We start from the raw sequence: 21,716 nt of genomic DNA, 5'->3' as shown, positions 1-21,716 counted from the left end.
ATGTAAAGCAAATAGAACAATTCCTACATACATAATCTGCTGTTAAATGAATAAAAATAAGTTTGTGCTTGAATATCTGAAAGAGTCCAGAAAAGGACTAAAAATCAGTTAGCATCGAGTTGATCTGGACTATGGTAACCCCATGTGTGTCAGAGTAGAACTGTGCTCCATAGGGTTTTTAATGGCTGATTTTTTGGAAGTAGATCAAAAAAGAGGGCCTTCCTTCCCAGGCCCTCTGGGTAGACTCAAAGTGCCAACCTTTTCATTAGCAGCTGAGTGCATTAACTATTTGTGTCACCCAGAGACTCCAGGAGTGGCCTGGCCTCGATGATCTCCAAGGTCCCTTGCTCCTCTGGCATTCTGGGGCTCTCTGGTCCTGTGCCTCCAGAGACCAGTTACAACAACCACCCTTTGGCTCTTGAAGCCCTGTTAGTTCAGCATCACAGTGGAGCTGAGATCTTGGCTGTTACTCACTCTGAACTCTGACCTCAGCTCATAAACTGGAAACTTCTAGCTCCTTGGAAGTGATTGGGAATCTACTTATACCCCTCTCCTCAGTGTCCTTTCTCCTTCTCATCCCTTAGGAAAGGAGATGAAAATGACTGCTGAGACTGGGAGAGGACGGAGGGTGAGTGTTCTGTGTGCACTATACAACCATCCATGCTTGGCTCTGCTTTGTATCAAACTCACCAAGCAGTTTGGCCCCCTGGTCCCGGAGGCAGGAATGGGGTGGGGGGAGGTGGAGGCTGGTAGTTGGAAAAATGGGAAGACCTTTGCGTTCTTAGAACCAAGCCACACCCTCCAACCAACCCTCTATTAAAACATGAAAGAAAATAAATTGTATCTACTGGGCCCTTACTGGATGCTCCTCAAAAGACCCAATAGTAGAGATGGGATATCCTGGCATCTGCACAGAATCTCACACAATTTTGGGTCTATGAGATGTGTGCATGGTGGTAGGGTGTTTCTCTGTAGGTCAGGCTGCCAGAGCACATATAGATGAATATTCACATTGCACAGGCTTCGGTGCATGAAGACTAAGAAGCAGAGTGGGATGTGAGAGGTTCATGCAGCTACCATATTGGAGCCCATGACATGAGATGTGCATTCGGGTGTGTTTCAGACACTCTACTTGGTGCTTTCCATGCATTACCTCATTTAATCCTCCAAGAATAGTATCCAGAAGATGGAATTATTCACTCAATTTCACAGAAAAGGAAACTGAAACTTAGCCAAAGGACTGGCTCTGGATCACGTGGTCCGTAGAACAGAAGTCAGTGTGGAACCCTCACCAACCTGATTCCAAAGTCTTTCTTAACTAGAGCCCTATGCTGCTAGCTAGTGAAACCAGCTGTTTTTTAAAAAAGATCCTACTAAGGGAAAGAGGTACTTGGGCGGTACAAATGGATTGAGCTTAACTACTATCCTAAAGATTGGCGGCTCGAACACACCCAGTGGTGCTGCAACAGAAAGGGCTGGCAATGTGGTCCTGTAAAAATTACAGCCTATTACACCCTATGGGGCAGTTCTACTCTGTCCTACAGAGTTGCTATGAGTCAGAATTGACTCGATGGCACACAACGCACAACAACATAACTTTCAATTTCTAACCCAAAGGTTGGCAGTTTGAACCTATCCAGCGGTGCTTCGAAAGAAAGGCATGATGATCTGCTTCCATAAAGATCACAGCCAACAAAACTCTGTGCAGGAGTTCTATCCTGTAACCAGGGGCGGATTAACCAGTAAGCAAGGTACGAACCAGCTTACATTAAGCAAGGTACGCACGGGCTTATTTATATTTACTTACTAATCTGTAGTGAACAATTTCACATGGGTTTCACAGATTAATAAGTAAACACAAGTAAGTCCGTGTGTAACTTGCTTATTGGGTAATACGGCCCCACCTGTAACAGATGGGATCACCATCAGTCAGAATCAACTTGATAGCAAGGGGTTTTTTTTTTTTTTTTTTTAACTAAGGAAAAAGCTATCCCCAACCCCAGACTGCCATTTATATGTTACTCTAAATGTTGGTGGTCAGATCTATGCAGGGACTTTACATGCCCCAGGACAACAAGAGATGTGAGCAGACTGACTGCTCTCTCCTACAAGCCAGCTAGGATCACGGGTCTCAAGGAGGGCAGCCTCTCCTCTCTGCACATTGCTGCTTGTGGTTACTGTTCTCAATATGCAAAGGTTGAAATGACTTGTTGCAAAACTGTATAAAGCCTAGTCTTTCTCAGAAGGCCAAAATGTTGCTGAATTAATGGCCACAGAGTGGGGCATTTTGAGATTAAGTCTGAGACCCTCCTGCCCAAGCACAGAGAAGATCACAGCCTCAGGTTCCCAAGCCTGAATCGTGCATATCTTCAACGTTTGACTGACAGAAATGAATCCTTCCCAGAAGCCCCGCTTTGAATGGCAGGTTTGCAGGAGCAGCTGCTGCGGATAGTAATGCATTCAGAATTCACACATGTGACCATCACCAGCTGAATGAGGACATGTGTAAAGTGGTTCATGCTGGAGACAGAAATCAAATACTAACACACAAAATGAGGGAATAACGACAAGGTCGGGGGCACCAGGGAAGGATTCTGTGTTGAATCAGTCAACAGCAAGCAGCTAGAACAGAAAGCAAATTTTAAATTGGATTCTATTAAAACATGAAAGAAAATCAGTACTGTACTATATAAAGTCCATTAGGCCTGAGCTAAAGCACAGCTTTCACACAGTTTTGTGACAGAGCAGAATTCATGAAACATTTTTACTGAAGTCTTGCAAACAGCGTTCAAGAATTCCTCACCCATCTGCCCAGGGATACACATCAATCTCCTGGAATCAGCACACAGCAAGCAGTGGGAGGGCAGTCGCTACTGTCCCGGTTGAGCTCTTACTGGGCCAGACACAGTGTACACCGCACAATTCATTAACGTTTGTATTGTTTAATGTCAGTCCTGGATGTGTCTGTTTGCTTCAGACTGATGAGACTCAGACTACGAGCTTGCAGCAGCCAACACCACAGCCAGTTGTCTTACTTTTGCAGGAGACAGCTTAGCATCACCCACTGGCCACTGCTTTTCAGACCCATACCAAATACATACATTGAGTGCTTGCTATATGCTAGGCATGGGGTTGTTTTTGTTAACGGCTGCCAAGTTGGCCCCCAACTCATGCACAATGCAATGAAATGCAGCTCAGTCCTGCACCAACCCCATGATCAGTTGTGGATCAGACTGTTGTAATCTATAGGGTTTTCACTGGCTGATTTTCAGAAATAGACTGCTAGGCCCTTCTTCCTAGTCCATCTTAGGCTATAAGCTCCACTGACAGCAGTGGAGGTTCAGTTGTACAATTCTCACCTTCTATGAGTGAGACCTGGGTTTGATTCCTGGCCAATGCACCTCATGTACAGCCATCACCCATCTGTTAGTGAGGGCTTGCATGTTGCTATGATGCTGAACAGTTGTGCAGTACATCCTTTAAAAACATTCTCTTATTGTATCCTCAGGACATCCTGAGGAGGCAGCCCTGGATGGAGGGGCAGAGACAAGTACTGGGTCTTGAGTGTGACCACGCATCCCTCCCTCCTTCCATTATCTCCTCTCGCCCTGGAGCTTCAACTTCACACTGTCTCCTGAGTCTATCTTCTCAACTTAAACGTACATAAGTCGTCATCATTTTGAAACCAAAATACCCTCACCTGGCATCTCTCTGCATTGTGCACTTTCTCTTCTTGACTCTCCAGCCAAGCTTCTCCAAGGAGGAGTCTACACTTGCTGTCTCTATTCTCCCCTTGCTCCGCCAAGTGCAGACTGGCTTACTTCCCCACTACTCCACCAAGATTGCTTTTCCTTTGGCTTCCTACTTGACGAATTCAGGGAACACAATTCAATCCTTATCTCCCTTGACACCCTGTTCAGTCACCCAGCCAGACCCTGGGAGTCACATCTTCTGTATCCCCTAACACATGGTCTATTACCACAGTCTGTCAGCTGCATCTCCTTTTCCTCAGATCCTTCCCTTCTTCTATATCCCCATTGCTACTGCCTCAGAACTTGGAAGCTTGTCAATTTCTCTGCTCTATTGCAAAAGCCTCCTAATTAATTCTCCAACATCTCTTCTGCCAGAGTGTGAGTCCTAAAATGCATGTGGGATCATAGCATTCCTCTGCTCACACACCTCTGACTTCCAGTCACCCAAAACACATACCCTCCTTCCCATGACATTCACTCCCCATGTGTACTTGCTGCTCTTGAGCTCATCTCTGGCCACTTGGCTCTTGGCCCTCACATTGTAGCCAATCCACACACTCCTGTGGTTCCTTGTGCATACCCCTGAGCTCCTGCACAGTGCTTCCCTCTGTCTGGAATACTTTCCCCTGCTTATCTACTTCATGAACTCCTGTTCATCCTTCAAGATCCAGCATCCTCATACCTCCACTGGGAAGGAGCCTTCCCTGATGCTGCAGAGGCAAGCCCTCCCTTTCTGGGATTCCATAAACCCATTTCTGTATGCCTAATCCAGACTTACGCTGGTGGTGTAAGCCGTTAAGTGCTTGGCTGCTAACCGAAAGGTTGGTGGTTTGAATCCACCTGGAAGCTCTGTGGGAGAAAAAACTGGTAATCTGCTCCTGTAAAGATTACAGCCTAGAAAACCCTATGGAGCAGTTCTACTCTGTCACATGGGGTCACTGTGAGTCTAAATCAACTTGATTGCACCCAACAACAACCCAGACTCTATTATTTGTTGTAAAAATCCTTTGCAGAACAACAGAATATTGTCTGATAAAGACACTTCATCAGAAAAGGCCAATTACTAGAAAAGGATATCATGTTTGGTAAAGCAGAGGACCAGCAAAAATGAGGGAAACCCTCAATGAGATAGATTGACAGAATAGGCACAACTATAGACTCAAATATACCAAGGGTCATGAAGATGGTGCAGGACTGGGCAACATTTCGTTCTGTTATACATAAGGTCGCCATGAGTTGGAGCCAATTCAACAGCAACTAACTCCAATATGAGAGGAAAAACAGTGGGTTTCCAGGAAGATTTTTAAATGGTTATTTAGAAAGAGCCTTTATATGAAGCAACCACCTGCCCCTCTTGATCCATGGAGACATTTCAGAGCAAATGTGTCTGCAGGGCATGGGATGAGTGCTTGGTCCCACAGTTGTTGAGTTCAGGAGTGAATAAATCTGAGTCCTTTTCTTCCAAGGACAGGAGCATACATTCAGGGTCTTTCCCTGGAGAGTGGACTGGAGAGTTAGGACAGCACAAACATGCCTGCTGTGTGCCCTCCCCCGCAGGCCACCTCAAGAGCAGGGATACATCCTATTCATCTCAGAGAGAGAACGGGCCTGGGCACAGGGCAAAGAGTTGGTGCCGCTACATAGTCATGGAGGTGACCCAAGTTGGGGCTACAGTGACTAGTACCCTATTCATTATCTCATTCGTTTATTCGTTTACTCATTCATTCCTCTACCAAATACTCTGTGTGCTGTCCTAGGCACTAAAACCCATAAAATTAAACCGTTGCTGTCGAGTCAGCTCTGACTCATAGCGACCCTATAGGACAGAGTAGAACTGCCCCATAGGGTTTCCAAGGAGCACCTGGTGGATTCAAACTGCCGACCTTTTGGTTAGCAGCTGTAGCTCTTAACCACTACACCACCAGGGTTTCCATCCTAGGCACTAAGGACACAGAAAAAAATAAAAAACAAGACAGACAAGCTTCTGCGCTCTCACATTGGGCTAGAGAAAAATGACAAAGAGGAATTAAACACAGAGATAGATAAATTAGATGATTTCAGGTAGGGATGTTGTTGTTACCTGTTGTTGAGTCAGCCCCCAACTCTTGGCAATCCCATGCAGAGTGGAATGAAATGCTGCCTGGACCTGCACCATGCCCATGATCAGTTGCAGATCAGATCTTTGTGATTCATAGAGTTTTCATTGGTTAATTTTTGGAAATAGATCGCCAGGCTTTTCTTCCTAGTCCTTCCAGTCTAGAAGCTCCACTGAAACCTGCTCAGCATCATAGCAACATGCACGCCTCCACTGACAGACAGGTGGTGGCTGTACATGAGGTGCATTGGCTGGGAATAGAACTCAGGTCTCTTGCATGGAAGGCAAAAATTCTACCACTGAACCACAAGTGTCCCTATGCTATGAAATAAAACACCCCCAAGGCTCAGACTGCTCCCTCATAATGCGGAGCTCCAGTCCCTTTTCCCATGAGGTCTTCTCTGGGCTGGGAAAGCCAGGGCCCAGGGTCTGGATGGCTGGAACAATGATCCCAGGTGTCTGTGCTCCACCATCCTGACAATAAGAGCACATTCCTGCAGGCAGGCTGCTTGGCCTCTTCCAAGCCAGAGTAAAGAGCCTGGCCAGTGCAGGTTTGGTCTCTGATCTCTAGAGGAAAGCGCTGGGGTCACGTCCCTGTCCAAGTCCTAGGCTTGGGGCCCTGCCTCTGCAGGTAGTCCTTGTCCAGAATCAGGGCCCCCAGCACCATTCCCAGGAAGGAGGCCAACAGAGGAAACCAAATGAACACATTAACAGGGGGAGTGGAGAGGGAGCCCAGAAGGAGGAAGAAAATGATACCTCAGTCAGCAAAAGCCCTCAGTAAGCGCAGTGGCTGGGCTAAGCACCATAGCCTTTGAGTCTAAGCTCTCTGCTCTTGCGTCAGCTTCCTCATTTTTTCTTAATTACACATAGATAGGCTTTTTGAAGTCTCTCTGATCTGTTGCCACGGTTACTACTGATGAAAACATTCTGTTAAAAGGGTCAGGGAAATTTAGTCCTTTTAAAGGATGGGAAGTGTCAAGCTGTGGTTTTATGTTGGGGTGGAGGGGCATGGTGGGTTCCAGGTTGTGGGACTGGGTCTCCAATGTCTTCCAGGATGTGCCTGAGAGGGTGGCTCTGCCTGCCTGGAGCACAATCACCACAGAAACCCTGAGGGTTAAGCAGAAAGGATCCATCAAGAACCACAGGGCCAGCCCAGGTGTCGCCATATTGAGACAGAATATCCCAATTCTTAATGTGATTTAAGCCAGGTGAATTTTTAGGAAATGGATAAACAGGGTAGGTAGGAGAGAGTAGGTGACTTTATTTGTAGACATCAAGCTGGAAATAGGAGCATTCCTGAGTAATCAAAGGGAAAATCGGCTGAACACAGGTAAACCCAGAAAGCCAATTCCTTTATTAGAAATCTTAATAAGGCCAACCTCCTGGTCTCAAAATTCAGAAGTGAATTTCAGGCTGATACAAGACGACAAGTAGGCAGAGTGTCCAGCTAACTCTGCATTGCTGCATGGTCTGCATCCTCGGACCCACCCTGAGGGGAGCTGGTGAGGGTGAAGCCATGGTGAGGTGACGCTGTCCTAGGAGGCCCCGTGCAGGCTGGGATTGTGCTCTTCTGCTTCATACCAGAGGCTGATCTCCCTCAGTGTATGCATGACCCCTTGGAGAATTGGATGAAAGCGACATATCTTTTCCTTATAGAAATGAATGTGTGCTTGAACACACATACACAATTTTGCAGATTCTGAGGGGTTCATTGTCCCTTGAAAACAGCCAGTGAGACCCCTAAATGTTCAGTGATTAAGTTAAAATTTACTCTCTAACTAGTGGATCTTGAGAAAGTGAACTTCTAAGTCTCAACTTCCTCATGTGAAAAACAATCGTTCTGAGGATTTAATGAGATAATATGCTCAAGGATTTTAGCTAAGTGGCTGGTACACAGAAGTACTCAGTAAATGTCAGCTGCTATTATTAGTAATAGTAGTATTGGATCATCTGGAGTCTTGAACTGCTCATCCAATTAAGACCAGCCTAATTCAGTCACTCCTTCTTTGAGCAGAGACCCCATACCCAGAGCTATACAGGGACTGTGAAAGTCATGAGGATATGGAAATTATAGCCCATGATTTTGGAGGGCGCAGATGTTCCAAGACTCCATACTCATGGAATTCTGGGAACTGTGAACTCATATAGTTAAGGATCAAAGTGAATGATACAGACACAAAAGTTTACAAATGTTTGGCAAAAGATGAGATGAGTGAAGACAAATATATTCAGAGATGATATCTGGGGATCCTGTCCACAGGTCGGAGCTACACTTGGGAAGAAGCTTGGAGGTTGTCTGCCCCTATCCAGACAACCTGTCTCCTGAAATCACACCCAGGAAGGGGTAGAACTGTGACCTTTGACATAGGCTTGTGTCCCCGGAATGGGTCCAGCTCTATAGAGTCCCATCCACATCCCCCTTATTACTTCCTGGGCTTATGACTTCAGTATGCACCTGTACCTCTGCTTTCTGGCCTTCCAAGAGATGGTCTGGCTTTGACGTGGTATCTGGTCTTACTTGTCCTTCCCCCATTAACAGGACCCTGATGTTCACCCTCTAGTGCTATGTTCTGTGCCTGTGGGCAAGGAAACCCCTCCTTTACGCCCAAAGTAAACTATGTCTTCTACTCAGCCTCCCTTTAGGACAAATGGGTGAGTTAGGGTCTGGGAATGGACCAGGAGGGACATTTGCTACTCATCATCATGAGTATCATGAGTCAAGAAAATGCAACAATGTAATATTAATGTTCTCATGGCTGAGAAGACTCAAGATTGTAGTGTGGAAAAATGACTGCATGCTTCAATATGGACTGACGGTTAAGAGAGGATAGAGAAGAGGGGTTAGAAATGACATTGGAGGAAAAAGTGTTGTGAGGGGCCAGGAAGACACGAGTGGGGTGGCCCAGAATTAGTTCACCAAAATGAGGGTTTTACCGGGGCATCTCTTTACCTGTTTCTCACCGGGATATAGCTACATACAGGAACCATGCATGAGTGATTAGAAGCCTTGTTGGAGAAGGTGTGTAGGTCTTTGAGATGTTATGGGGAAATAGAAAGGAGTCAAGGAGCAGAGATGGACATGGAAATGGGGGTCTGAAGAGATCTTTTATGGGGGCAAAATATGAAGGAAACCAAATTCAGGCTGGTTGTTATGCCCATGTCCTAAATACAGCATATGGGGCTGGAAAGCTGGATGGGGTGAAGAGCAAGATAGCAAAAAGGAAGAAAGTTTGTAACTTTCAGAAATGTAGTAGAATTATCAAGTAATTGTGAAGTCAGTGTCATCTTCCTGTTCAGTTGTGGTTTCTTCTTTGGTAACTCACAGCTATAGCGGGGGCAGGGGGGTGGGTAGAGGGGGGACAGAGGGAGACACTTGCCCCCAAGTGAAAGTCCAAGGGGGCGTTAAACGAGGTGCAGAATGACATTCTGAGGCGGCATAAATATCAAAGGTGCCTGACTAAGACAGCCGGACAAGAGAGGGCAAGTCGTTTCTGCTGACACGCTGCTACTATCAATGTCTATTCATCTTGAAGATGGGTGGGGGGGGGCAGGTATATGTGCAACTTAGAGATTGCCCCTGAGCCCTTGTTACCCTCACAAAGCCTCTGTGGTAACTGGTTATTTGAAAACAATGCCAAAAGAATAAAAACAAACAAACAAAACCACCTCTCTTTATTCTTTCTAACAGGCATTTGTAGCTATGACATTCCCCAGGCTAAGTTCAACTCTCTGTCTCTTTCTACCTCTCTCCTAAGTATTACACTAATTCCTCTTCCATCATTCCCTAAGGTGCAGAATTCCTGGCAGAGGCTGGACAAGTATTACCAGTATCCTAGAGAAACAGGCTGTGATGTGGTGGACTGTGTTGGCTCAGGACCTTGGAGAGGGACATGAGCCCGTGTGCTACCCAGCCTCTTCTCGGAGGTTCTCTTGCTGCAGTGGAGGAGATCCTAAAGATTCTATGTCGTCAGGCACAATAACACCACAATAACAGGGGTTGGTGCGCAGTGGTTGCCATGTCTTATCGTGGTGGGGATGGTGCCAATTGTATTCATATTGGGAAACTAGGATTAAGTTATTGGGTACCTGGTGGGAAGTTGCGGCATAAAAATGGACAAACTGGCAAGGCATCCTCCTCTCAACAGCATAAAGCTGACGGGCTTGGGATCTTTGGGAAAAAAATAAAATAAAAACAGACGAGGGGTTGTCTACTATTTGTGACTTATGAGCACCAGAAATTTGGAACATTGTTTACTAAATACGAAGGTGGTGGTGTCTGAGGTTCTTGAGATATCCTTTCCAAAAATGGAGCTGTGCTGGGGGTCTGAGGCAGCAGGGGCTAGAAGGCTGATTAGTGTCTGTCCCATTGCAAGCTCAGCACCCTGGATCCTTTCCTCAAAATTTAGGGTCTCATTTTATTCTGTCTAGCAGCCATTTGTAGCTGTGATACTCCCTGGGCTAAATTCAACTCTCTTTCTCTATGTAGAAATCAGGTTGCCCCTGGAGCAAGGGGGAGAGGGTGTTGAAACCAGGGGAAAATCATGTTGCTTTGCTTTTCCTAACAGTCATGTGAGTACAACCTTCCCAGGGACAATTTTATGCCAACTTGGAAATTAGTTTAAAATGAATCCTAGGGACAACTCACTAGGGACAGGAAGCCACAGCTCTTCAGTTTCAGACAGAGCTGAGTTCAATCCTGAATTCTGGCATAACCTACCTAAGCCTCAGTTTGCTTACTGGTAAAATCAGAACGATGATCACTGCAACCCATAGGATTGTTGTAAAAGACAATTGATTGCACAATCCAAGTAAAGGGTTAGACTTTTGTAATGGCACTTTTATTCATTATTATAACAATTAATCCAAATGCAATGAAACAGATAAAAACTGCCCTCATGGAGCTTATATTCTAGTGAGAGAGCCAGACAATACGTCAATAAGTAAATATATACTCTAGGCAATGATAAGGTTCTGATAATCAACAGAGCAAGACGAGGGGAAGCAGAGTGATGGGATGGTGAAGGGAGCTCTCTTGGTTGAAAGGCCATTTGGACATGGACCTGAATATGTTGAGACAGGGAACCGTGCAGAAATCTGGAAGGAGTGTTCCCCAGGCCAAGGACGAGCAAATGCAGAGGCCGTGAGGTAGGAATATGCTTGGCTTGTTTGAGGAAAATCACTGAGGCGGTGTGGCTGCCGGGCAGTGATCAAGTGGGAGGGAGGTAGTAACAGAGATTGCACAGGTAGTCAGGGAGGCAGATTATGTGAGTCCTGGCTACAGCCTGATGGGGATTTTATGATAAGTGAAGTGGGAGCCATTGGAGAGCTCTGAGCAGAGCAAAGACACGCTCACACTTTTTAAAGTATTGCTCTAGCTGCCTTGTGGAGTATAGGCTGTGAGCGGATAAGCGTGGAAGCAGGAAGCCTGATTAGGAGGTCACAGTGGTCATCCAGGTGAGAGATGATGGTAGCCTGCATTGCAATGGCAGCAGTGGAGCAGTGAGAAGAGGTCCGATTTTGAATTTGTTTGAACACCGCTGAATGGAACAGTCTTTTTACAGATATTACCACTAATTTCTCTCCAGATCTCCATGAAGCATTATTAACCCCACTTTGATGATGAGAAAACTGAGGACGAGAGAGTCAAAATAGCTTGTCTGTGGTTACACAGTTATTAGCCAAGGCAGGTCTGCTGCACGGATGTGCATGCTCAGCACAGAACCCTTGCCTTCTAGTTGGCTGACACTTGTGAGGTGACCAAAAGGACTCCCTGTCCCAATGCGGGTCTATGCAATGGCTTCCTGTAGACAGATATCTGAGCCATCTGTATGGATGTCAGGAGGACATGGCTCTGATTTTGTGGAACTCGTTCATGCTACTGCATGAATGACTAACACCAGGTCCTTTCTCTGGGGTAGTTTTCTACAAGGAGCATCTGAAAGAGCAGAGATGTCTTTGTTTCCATTTCAATGAAGCTGTGTATGGAATTTTGAATTTTGTTTTAATAATAAACTCTATATGCAGTGTGGAGTCCCTGGGTGGTACAAATGGTTAAGCTCTTGGCTATAACCGAAAGGTTGGCAGTTTGAATCCACCCACAGTCACTGAAAACCCTACTCTGAAACACATGGAGCCGCCATGAGTTGGAGTTGACTCAACAGGAACTAGATGGTTTTCTACGCAAAGCACTGTCTTCAGCATTTTGTGCATTACTTAATGAAATCTCATCTTCCCAACACACTATGAGGTTGGAACTATCATCCCCATTTTACACATGAGGAAACTATAGCTCCAACATGTTAAGTAACTTGCCCAAGTCACACTGCTGGTGAGTAGTGAGCAGAATCAAGATTTCACTACTCTCCCACCCAGGGTGGAGGCACCTAACAGTGTAAGGCAGTGTGGTGCAAAATCAGTGGTGTGCTGGAGGTGGGAGGAGGCCTACCATGGAGGCAGGAAGCTCCTGTTTCTGAAGCTTCTCAGTGACTTCCCTGCAGCAACAGAATGACTGTGGTTTCAGGACTGTGCTAAACGAGTCTGCACGTGTTGCTCATTAGGGTCTTAGAAACACTGGGCCTGTGCTTAGGCAATTCTCCTAATCATAGCAGTTAGTAATGGGAAGAAATGATTAGTCAAAACAAGGAGGGTCCCTGCTGAGAGGATTTCAGGAGCATCAAAGAACCTAGTGTTACACATTTCACCAAACACTAATGTTTGTAGGAAGGACTTCTTATTTCTCCTGCTTCAGTAGAGCTAATTGTCTGGGAGGAAGGAAGTGGATTCCACTTTCTGGGAAAAGAGACAGCCTCTCCAGCCTGGCCTGAGCAGCAGCCTGAGCATCTAGGTTTCCCCAAGGCTGTAGAAGCACTTGGAGGGAGACTAAGGCCCCTGCAACCTAGGGAAGCAGTGTTTCTCAGGAAGAATGTGCTCCAGCTGCTGGCTCGTGTTGTTGCCTGTGTGGGGAGGGATGGAAGGTGAAATCTTCCATTTGTAACCCAAGGTGAGTGTCTTAGTTATCTAGTGCTGCTATAACAGAAATACCACAAGTGGATGACTTTAACAAAGAGAAATTTATTTCCTCACAGTCAAGTAGGCTAGAAATCCAAATTCAGGGTGTCAGCTCCAGGGGAAGGCTTTCTCTCTCTGTGGGCTCTGGAGGAAGGTCCTTCTCATCAATCTTCCCCAGAACTAGGAGCTTCTCTGCACAGGAATCCCGGTCTGCTCCTGGCACTGCTTTCTTGGTGTTATGAGGTCCCCTGTCTCTCTGCTCACTTCTGTCTTTTATACCCCAAAAGAAACTGGCTCAAGACACAACCCGATTCTGTAGATGGAGCCCTGCCTCATCAACACAACTTCCACCCATCCCCCTCATTAACATCATAGAGGCAGGATTTACAACACATAGGAAAATCACATCAGATGACAAAATGGTGGACAATCACACAATACCGAGAATCATGGCCCAGACAAATTGATACACACATTTTTGGGGGACACAATTCAATCCATGACAGTGAGGCTAAAACAGTAGCTTTGACATGAATCTCTGGGGACCTCCTGGGGATGTTCCAAATCAAGGAGAACTACAGGTCATGTCATCTTAAAGACGTGGCCTTTAAGGTCCTTCTCTCGCTCTGAAGTGATGGCTCAGAGGTCTCCTGTAGTGGCAAAAGATGCACAGGGGCTGAGTCCCAGCTCTGCCACAGTGTGACCTCAAGCAAGTCACTTATACTCTCTGATACTAATCAAATATTGCTTCTTCCTCTTTTTTTTTTTTTTTTGTTGGTGCTTTAGGCAAAGGTTTACACAGTAAATTAGTTTCCCATTCAATAGTTTGTACACAAATTGTTCCATGACATTGATTGCAACCCCACAATGTGTCAGCACTCTCCCCAATACCACCCTGAATTCCCTATTTCCATCTGTCTGGTTTTCCTGCTCCTTCTTGTCTTATTATCTTTGCTTTTGGCATATGTTGTCCTTCTGGTCTTATGCAGATGATTGTTCTAAGGAGCACTTGCATCACGCGTGTTATTGTTTACTTATAGGCATGTCTATTATTTGGCTGAAAGGTGATCTCCAGGAGGCTTCAGTTCTAAGTTAGAAGGGTATCTAAGGGCCATAGTCTCGGGGGTTCCTCCAGCCTCTCCCAGACTAGTAAATGTGGTCTTTTTTATGAATTTGAATTTTGTTGTACATATTTTTTTTCCCACTCTAACTGGGACTTTCTATTGTAATCCTGGTTAGAGTGGTTGGTAGTGGTAGTGAGCACCATCTAGTTCTGGTCTCAAGTTGGTGGAGGCTGTGGTTACCATGGTCCATTAGTCCTTTGGATTAATTGCTTCCTTGAGTCTTTGGTTTTCTTCACTCTTCTTTGCTCCGGATGGAAAGAGACCAATAGTTGTACCTTAGATGACTGCTGGCAAGTTTTTAAGACCCTCAGACGCTACTCACCAAAGCAGGATGTAGCGTGTTGTCTTTACGAACTATGTTATGTCAGTTGACCTAGATGTCCCACAAGACCATGGTCCTTAGCCTTCAAGCCCAGTAACTCAGTCCTGCAAGGTGTCTGGATACGTCTAGGCTGTTTCCATGACTTTGCCCCCTGTGTGCTCTATTATACATATGAGTATACACGCAGTACATACAAATATGTATGTTGAAATATCCACAAGCAAACCTATATATGCACATGAGTGTGCTCCCATATGCCCTCCCACACCTATTCAGCACAGATATTTACCTATGTATCCACTCATAAATTATTGTTTGTTATTTCTGTTGTTGCTGGATTGTGTATGTTATAGTATTTACCTTCATTGCCTTTTATTCTTGTTTACCTCTCAGTGTCTTCCCTTGCCTTTTTTATGTTGTGCTGACTTCCCCCATACTGTGTACTGCCTTTGCTTCCACCAAAGTTCACACGTGTCTACTCTCTAGTTAGTGATTTTTCCTCCCTCCTCCTCCCATCCCTGGCAATCATCAAAAAATATTTCTTTCTGTGTGTAAACCTTTTTTGGCCATTTATAATAGTGGTCTCCTACAATATTTGTCCTTTTGCGATGGACTTATTTCACTCAGAATAAAATCTTCCAAATTCATCCATGTTGTGAGATGTTTAGTGGATTCATCATTATTCTTTATTGTAGCTTAGTATTCCATTGTGCGTATGTGCCACTATTTATCCATCATCCGTTGATGGACACTTAGGTTGTTTCCATCTTTTTGCTATTGTGAATAACACTGCAATGAACATGAGCGTGCCTATGTCTATTCTTGTCACGGCTCTTATTTCTCTAGGATATATACCTAGGGGAGGCCTGTTGGCACAGTGGTTAAGAGCTACAGCTGCTAACCAAAAGGTCAGCAGTTCAAATCCACCAGCTGCTCCTTGGAAATGGAGTTCTGCTCTGTCCTATAGGATCACTATGGCTATGAGTCACAATCAACTTGATGGCAAGGGCTTGTTTTGTTTCTGTTTTTTGTATATACCTAGGAGTGGGATTGCTGGATCATATGGTATTTCTATTTTTACCTTTTTAAGGAAGTGCCATACCATTTTCTATAGTTTTACCATTTTACATTCCCACCAGCAGTGTATAAGAGCTCTGGTCTCCCCCAACCTCACTAGTATTTGTTGTTTTCTGTTTTTTTGTTTTTGTTTTTTAATCTGTGCCATTATTGCTGGAGTGAGATGGTATCTCACTGCAGTTTTGATTTGCACCTCACTAATAACTAATGATTGAGCATTTCTTCATGTGTTTGTTAGATGCCTAAATGTCTTCTTTGGTGAAGTGTCTGTTCATGTCTTTTGCCCATTTTTTAGTTGGGTTGTTTGTCTTTTTGTTGCTGAAGTATGGAATTATCTTGTGGATTTTAGAGATTAGGCCCTTGTCAGATATGTCGTAGCTAAAGATTTTTTCCCAGTCTGTAAGTTCTCTTTTTACTCTTTTGGTGAAGTTTTTTGGTGAGCATTAAGTGTTTAATTTTTAGGAGATCCCAGTTATCTAGTTTATTTTCTCCTGTCTGTGCCTTTTTAGTTATGTTTAGTATTCTATTTTAGCCATCTATTAGGGCCCTTAGCATTGTTCCTATTTTTATTACATGATCTTTATAGTTTCAGATTTTTCACTTAGGTCTTTGATCCATTATGAGTTAGTTTTTGTGTGTGGTGTGGGGTATGGATCTTGTTTCATGTTCCTGCAAATGGATATCCAGTTTTGCCAGCATCATGTGTAAAAGAGACTTTCTCTTCCCCATTTAATGCTCTTCGCCCCTTTGTCGAAGATCAGCCATCCATACGTAGATGGATTTACTTATGGGTTCTCAATTCTGTTCCGTTGGTCTATGTGTCTGTCATTGCACCAGTACCAGGCTGTTTTGACTGTTGTGGCTGTATAGTAGATTCTGAGACTGGGGAGTGTGAGGCCTCCTACTCTGTTCTTTTTTTTGAGGGCTATTGTAAATAGTATTGTTTTCCTGATTTCCTTTTCGAAGTTCTCTTTGTTGGTGTAGAGGAATCCAACTGATTTTCATATGTTGATCTTGTACCCTGCCACTTTGGTGAAGTCTTCTATTAGTTCCAGTAGCTTTCTTGTGGAGTCTCTGGGATTTTCTAGGTGTATGAGGATATCATCTGTGAATAGGGACAATTTTACTTCTTCATTACCAATCTGTATGCACTTTATTTCCCTGTATTGCCTTATTACTCTAGCTAGGACCTCCAGTGCAATCTTGAATAAGAGTGGTGATAAAGGGTATCCTTGTCTGGTTCCTGTTCTCAAGGGGAATGCTTTTAGTCTCTCTCCACTGAGAATAACGTGGGATGTTTGTTTTGTATATATGACCGTAATTATGTTTTGGAATTTCCCTTCTATTCCTATTTTGCTGAGAGTTTTAATCAAGATTAGGTGTTGGATTTTATCAAATGCCTTTGCTGCATTGATTGAGATGATCATGTGATTCTTGTTCTTTGTTTTATTCATTGGTGGATTACATGGATTGATTTTCTAATTTTGAACCATCCTTGCATATCTGCTATGACTTCCACTTGGTTATTATGTATGATTATTATTTTTTATATGCTGTTGTATTCTGTTGACTACAATCTTGTTGAGAAGTTTTGTGTCTATATTTATGAAGGGTATTGGTCTATAATTTTCTTTTCAGGGGCATCTTTACCTGATTTTGGTATCAGGATTATTCTGGCTTCATAGAATGAATTCAGAAGTATTCCTTCCTTTTCTATGTTCTGGAATAGTTTGAACAGTATTGGTGTCAGCTTTTCTCTGGTTTGATAGAATTCTCCAGTGAAGCTGTCTGGGCCAGGGCTTTTTGTTGTTGTTGTTGGGAGTATTTTTTTTTTTATGACCCCTTTAATTTCTTCTTTTGTTATGGGTCTGTTCATATTTTCTAACTCAGTTTGTGTTAGTTTGGGTAGGTAGTGTGTTTCTAGAAATTTATCCATTCTTCTAGATTTTCCCAAATTTGTTGGAGTATAATTTTTCATAATATTCTGTTATGATCCTTTTTATTTCAGTTGGGTATGTTGTAATGTCACTCATCTCATTTCTTATATGGATTATTTGCTTGTTCTCCTTTTGTTTTGTCAATTTGGCCAGTGGTATCTTGATTTTATTATCTTTTCAAAGAATCAACTTCTAGTCTTGTTGATTCTTTTCAATGTTTTCTGTTTCCTGATTCATTTATTTCTGCTCTAATCTTTATTATTTCTTTTCTTCTGGCAGCTGTGGGCTTCCTTTCCTTTTTTTTTCTATTTTTTCTAGTTGTAGGGTTAAGGCAATGGTTTTGGCCCTTTCTTCTTTTTTGATGTGTGCATTTATTGCTATAAATTGACCTCTGAGCACTTTTTTTAGCTATTTCCCAAAGGTTTTGGTGTGTTGTGTTTTCATTCTCATTTGAGTCTAAGAATTTTTTAATTTCATTTTTAATTTCTTCTTCTATTACCCAGTGGTTTTTAAATAAGTTGTTTTTCAGTTTCCATGTATAATGTCTGTCATTGATCCAGAGGCACAGGAGTGGACAATGGTATTCCTCAAGTGGATTGGGGGGGCAGGTGTGGTAGGTGTGGTGGGCAAGCAAGTGGCACAGTTGTCTCCACTTGCTGGGAGGGTGGACGGGTGTCTGTGGCAGGCAAGTGCATGCATATTCACGAGGTCATCGCCACTTGCTGAGTGTGGGGTGAGTGAGCAATGGTAGTGTGCATGGGTGGGTGTTCAGTTGCTGTCATTTGCTGGGTCTGGGGGGTGTGGGTGGTGGGTGGGTCTGCTCTTGGTAGCATGGTTGCCTCTGCCTACTGGTGGGGGTGTGTGTGGGTTGTGGGCAGGTGCTCTCAGTTGTGCTGTCACCACCACCTGCCAGTTTGGGGAGTGGGGATTGGGTGGCAGGCAGCCACATACATGGTTGCCACTGCTTGCCAAGTCAGAGGGGGGAGTGTAGGAGGAGGGCAGGTAAGGGTGTGGGAGCATGCTGACTACCACTCTTTGGGTGGGTGGGAGGGGGTGGGGGGGCTCAGTTAGGTGGGAGGGTTGGGGCTCATATTATGGTCTCCAGTCAGGCAGATTGTCCAGGGTATGGGACCCTCCTCTACTTCAGATCAGATGTAGGTGCCCAGGCACTTCCCGTTCGCTCCAGCCAGCAGTCGGGACCTGCCTCTGACCAAGTGGCGGCAGGGGGAGCGGGGGAGGTTCCAATTGGGTGCAGGACCTCTCACAAATACTTTGCTGATCCACCACCTCATGTATGCCACCCACCCTGAAGGTCAGGGACTGCCACTTGTGTATACCTGACTCTGGAGCCTGGCTCCCTCCCTGCTCTGTGGATGGCAAGATCCCTGGCATTCTCACCCTCCTTTTCTGTGTTTTCCTGCCTTAGATTTGGATAATGAGCTACTTCAGCTTGCTTCTCTCTGGGTGTGTTTATATAGTTTCTCCATTTCTTATGGGCATGCCATGAAGTTGACTTCCTGTGTTCCTCACCTGGAGTCCCCACTAGCTTTGTCTCAAGATGGCCATGTTGAGCCAGGATGGCTGGCAGAGGCCCTCTGCTCCTTTTCAATCTTCTTTCGCTGCATTCATTCTATTTTTTCTTCCAGTCAGTGTTCAATTAAATTTTTTTTTCCTTCCTTTTCCATGTTCAGGGTTCCAGGATTGTTATCTGCATCTGTTTCATTTGGTTTCTCGGGTCTTTGCTGTAGAGGGACAGGATGGTGCATCTGACTACTCCTCCATCTTGGTTCCTTTTCCCCTTAGTTATTGCTTCTTGAATGTGATCAAGACTCTGCTGTGTGCAGTGACCTGTATAAGAGGTTATGAAAAGGACATTGACATCTTCCCTGAGGAGGTCAAAGTCCACAGGAGTGGTGGTCACCTGCACAGCATCCACACAACCTGTTGTGTCACAAGGCTGGCAGTGATGCAGCCCCCGGGCCTGGAGAAGGCCAGACCCTGTGCTATGGGGAATGGGGGGTGGGGGGGCCTTGCCCTCTTCACAGACAAGGGGAAATAAAATGGCAGAATATACACTGAAGCATTCAGCATACCTTAGTGTGTGCCACACGTAAAACGGACTGCCTGGTATAGTTACACAGGAATCCTTGTGTACCCCCTTTACCTTCTAGAAGGAAAACGGGGACCAGGTTTACACCAATACAATGCCTAAAAGACATCATCTAGAACATTTGACCTGAAGATCTTCTGAATCAGGAGGGCACCTCCTCCCTAGGGCTACCCAAGGCCCCAACCAAACCTCCTTGATATGCTCTCCCAGTCTGTATGTCAGCTCCCACCCCACACTGGAACAGGCTGGACATTCCCAGGCACTGCTCATGGAATCTCTGCCCAAGCAGTCTCTCCGAGGAAGGATCCCACAGCTCTATTTTCTGAAAGATTAATACGCTAGGCTGTACCCTGAGAGGCAGGACTCCTAAGTGTTTGCTGACACTGGAGACAACAGTCCAAGGCAGTTAGATTCTTTTTGGAGTCAAAGAACTTTAGGACACTCTTTGGTCTTTGACACAACAGAGCTATTGCTTGGGCAAAGCCCCTCATAGAGCTCCTTGTTGCGGAGTTCCTAATCAATGCTAACCCAGACCCCGAACCACCCCAGACCACCTGTTTGATTTAGTTCTCCAGACGCAGTTCAAAATTCAGTAATTCCCTCCACACAGGTGCAACTGTGAAGACTGAGAACTGGAAAGTAATCTAGATGGAGGAAATTGAATCTCTGTATCTTGACATCTGACTGGCACCCACTGGGACAAGGTCCTTCAGGGATGAGGACCATACAAATGGAGAAAGCATCTCGGCTCCACCATAACCACTCTCAGGAGTGAGGAGCCTGACTGGTTCCACATAGCACACAGCCTACTGTGAACACTCATATTATACACTGATGAGGAAGGGACCAGACATTCCAAGGAATCTTTTATAAGAAGACTCTGGTCTGGACCAGAGTGGACATGCCTTCCTGTATGCAGAGTGTAGGGTTGGTGGTAGCTGGGATGAGGCCCCAAGGCTGCTGCAGGTTATCCCCTCCCCATCAATCAAGAGAAGGTGGTACCCACTGAGGGTTCTGCATCTCCAGTTCTTCAGAAACAATTGACAGCCTTCCTAAATGATAGAATTTTTTTCTAGTTGTCTTAAGTACCCACCCCTTCTAAACCAAAAAAAAAAAAAAAACCTTTTCTAGAGGCTATAAATCAGAATGGCTTCAAGATAATAGCTGGGAAGAGATGATGAATCTAATTTTCATGGATTATTCATTTCATTTTTCTTGGGGATACACAGAAGTATCTTTCAGGCACTGTCTCATGCAGTTTTAAAAGAGACATGTGCTGCCCATCTCCAGGCACACAAAAAAGGCCCAAGTTCCAAAGGGAATAAAAAGATAAATTGAACAATCAGATACTTCCCAGGGAGGTATAGCTCATCCAAGATCAAGTCCTGATTCTGACATTCTAGACACATTAGTTCTTAGAGTAGGAAGAAACCTTGGAGGTCACAGTGAGCTCCTGGTGGGGAATGTCCTCTGTTGTCCCTCTATGTGGTTGCTCAGTCTCTGTTTGAGACCTCCAGTGAAGGGAAGCTCAATCTGCCCACTTTTAGGGAATCATCTATCAGTAATAATCATAACCTGCTTGAAAATGTAATGAAAAGAAAGATCCTGTTCAAAATTGCCACACACACACATGAACACACACAAAAGCCCAAACTTGTTGCCATCGAGATCGATTCTGACCCATGGAGACAATAGCCACAAACTCCATAAAATACCCAAGGCTGAATCTCACAAGGCCTGTGTAATACCTGTATGAAAACAACTATAAAACTCCACGAAGGGCACAAAAGAAGACTTTAATACCATGTTCCTGGATGGAAAGACTAAGTATCGTAAAGATGACGATCATACCCAAAGTAATCCATGAATTCAATGCAATTCCAATCTCAATCTAATAGGATTGTTTAATGAAATGGGCCCAGCAATGCCAAAACCCATCTTAAAGGAAAAATGTTTAAGAATAGGCAAGACATTTTGAAAATGAATAAAATGTAGTAACTTCGGTTACCAGTCATTGAGAAATACTACAAAGCTACTATCTTTAGAATAGTTTAGAACTGGATGCCAGAACAGACAAATCAATGAATGGTAAAGAATAAAGAAGTATATACAGGCATTTAGCATATAACAAAAGAGGTATTTCACTAAAATGTAGAAATTCAGGTGGAGCTGATGGCATATTATTTTTTTTTATTGTTGTAGTTTAAATGAAGTTTACATTTCAAGTTAGTTTCCCATACAAAATTTTATACATACATTGTTATGTGACCCTAATTGCTCACTCCATTCTG

General features: G+C 44.4%; 1 protein-coding gene across 1 annotated transcript in view; it reads right to left on the bottom strand.

The window, feature by feature from the left end:
- EPHB1 (EPH receptor B1) overlaps window positions 1-21,716 on the bottom strand; it is a 605,917-nt gene that overhangs the window by 162,248 nt on the left and 421,953 nt on the right. The window lies entirely within an intron of this gene.

Source organism: Trichechus manatus, unplaced genomic scaffold (assembly GCF_000243295.1).
Source record: "Trichechus manatus latirostris isolate Lorelei unplaced genomic scaffold, TriManLat1.0 scaffold00084, whole genome shotgun sequence".
In the NCBI taxonomy this organism is placed as follows: domain Eukaryota; kingdom Metazoa; phylum Chordata; class Mammalia; order Sirenia; family Trichechidae; genus Trichechus; species Trichechus manatus.
Note: the sequence above shows the minus strand (reverse complement) of the source record. Positions and strands in the feature narration are given on the sequence as shown.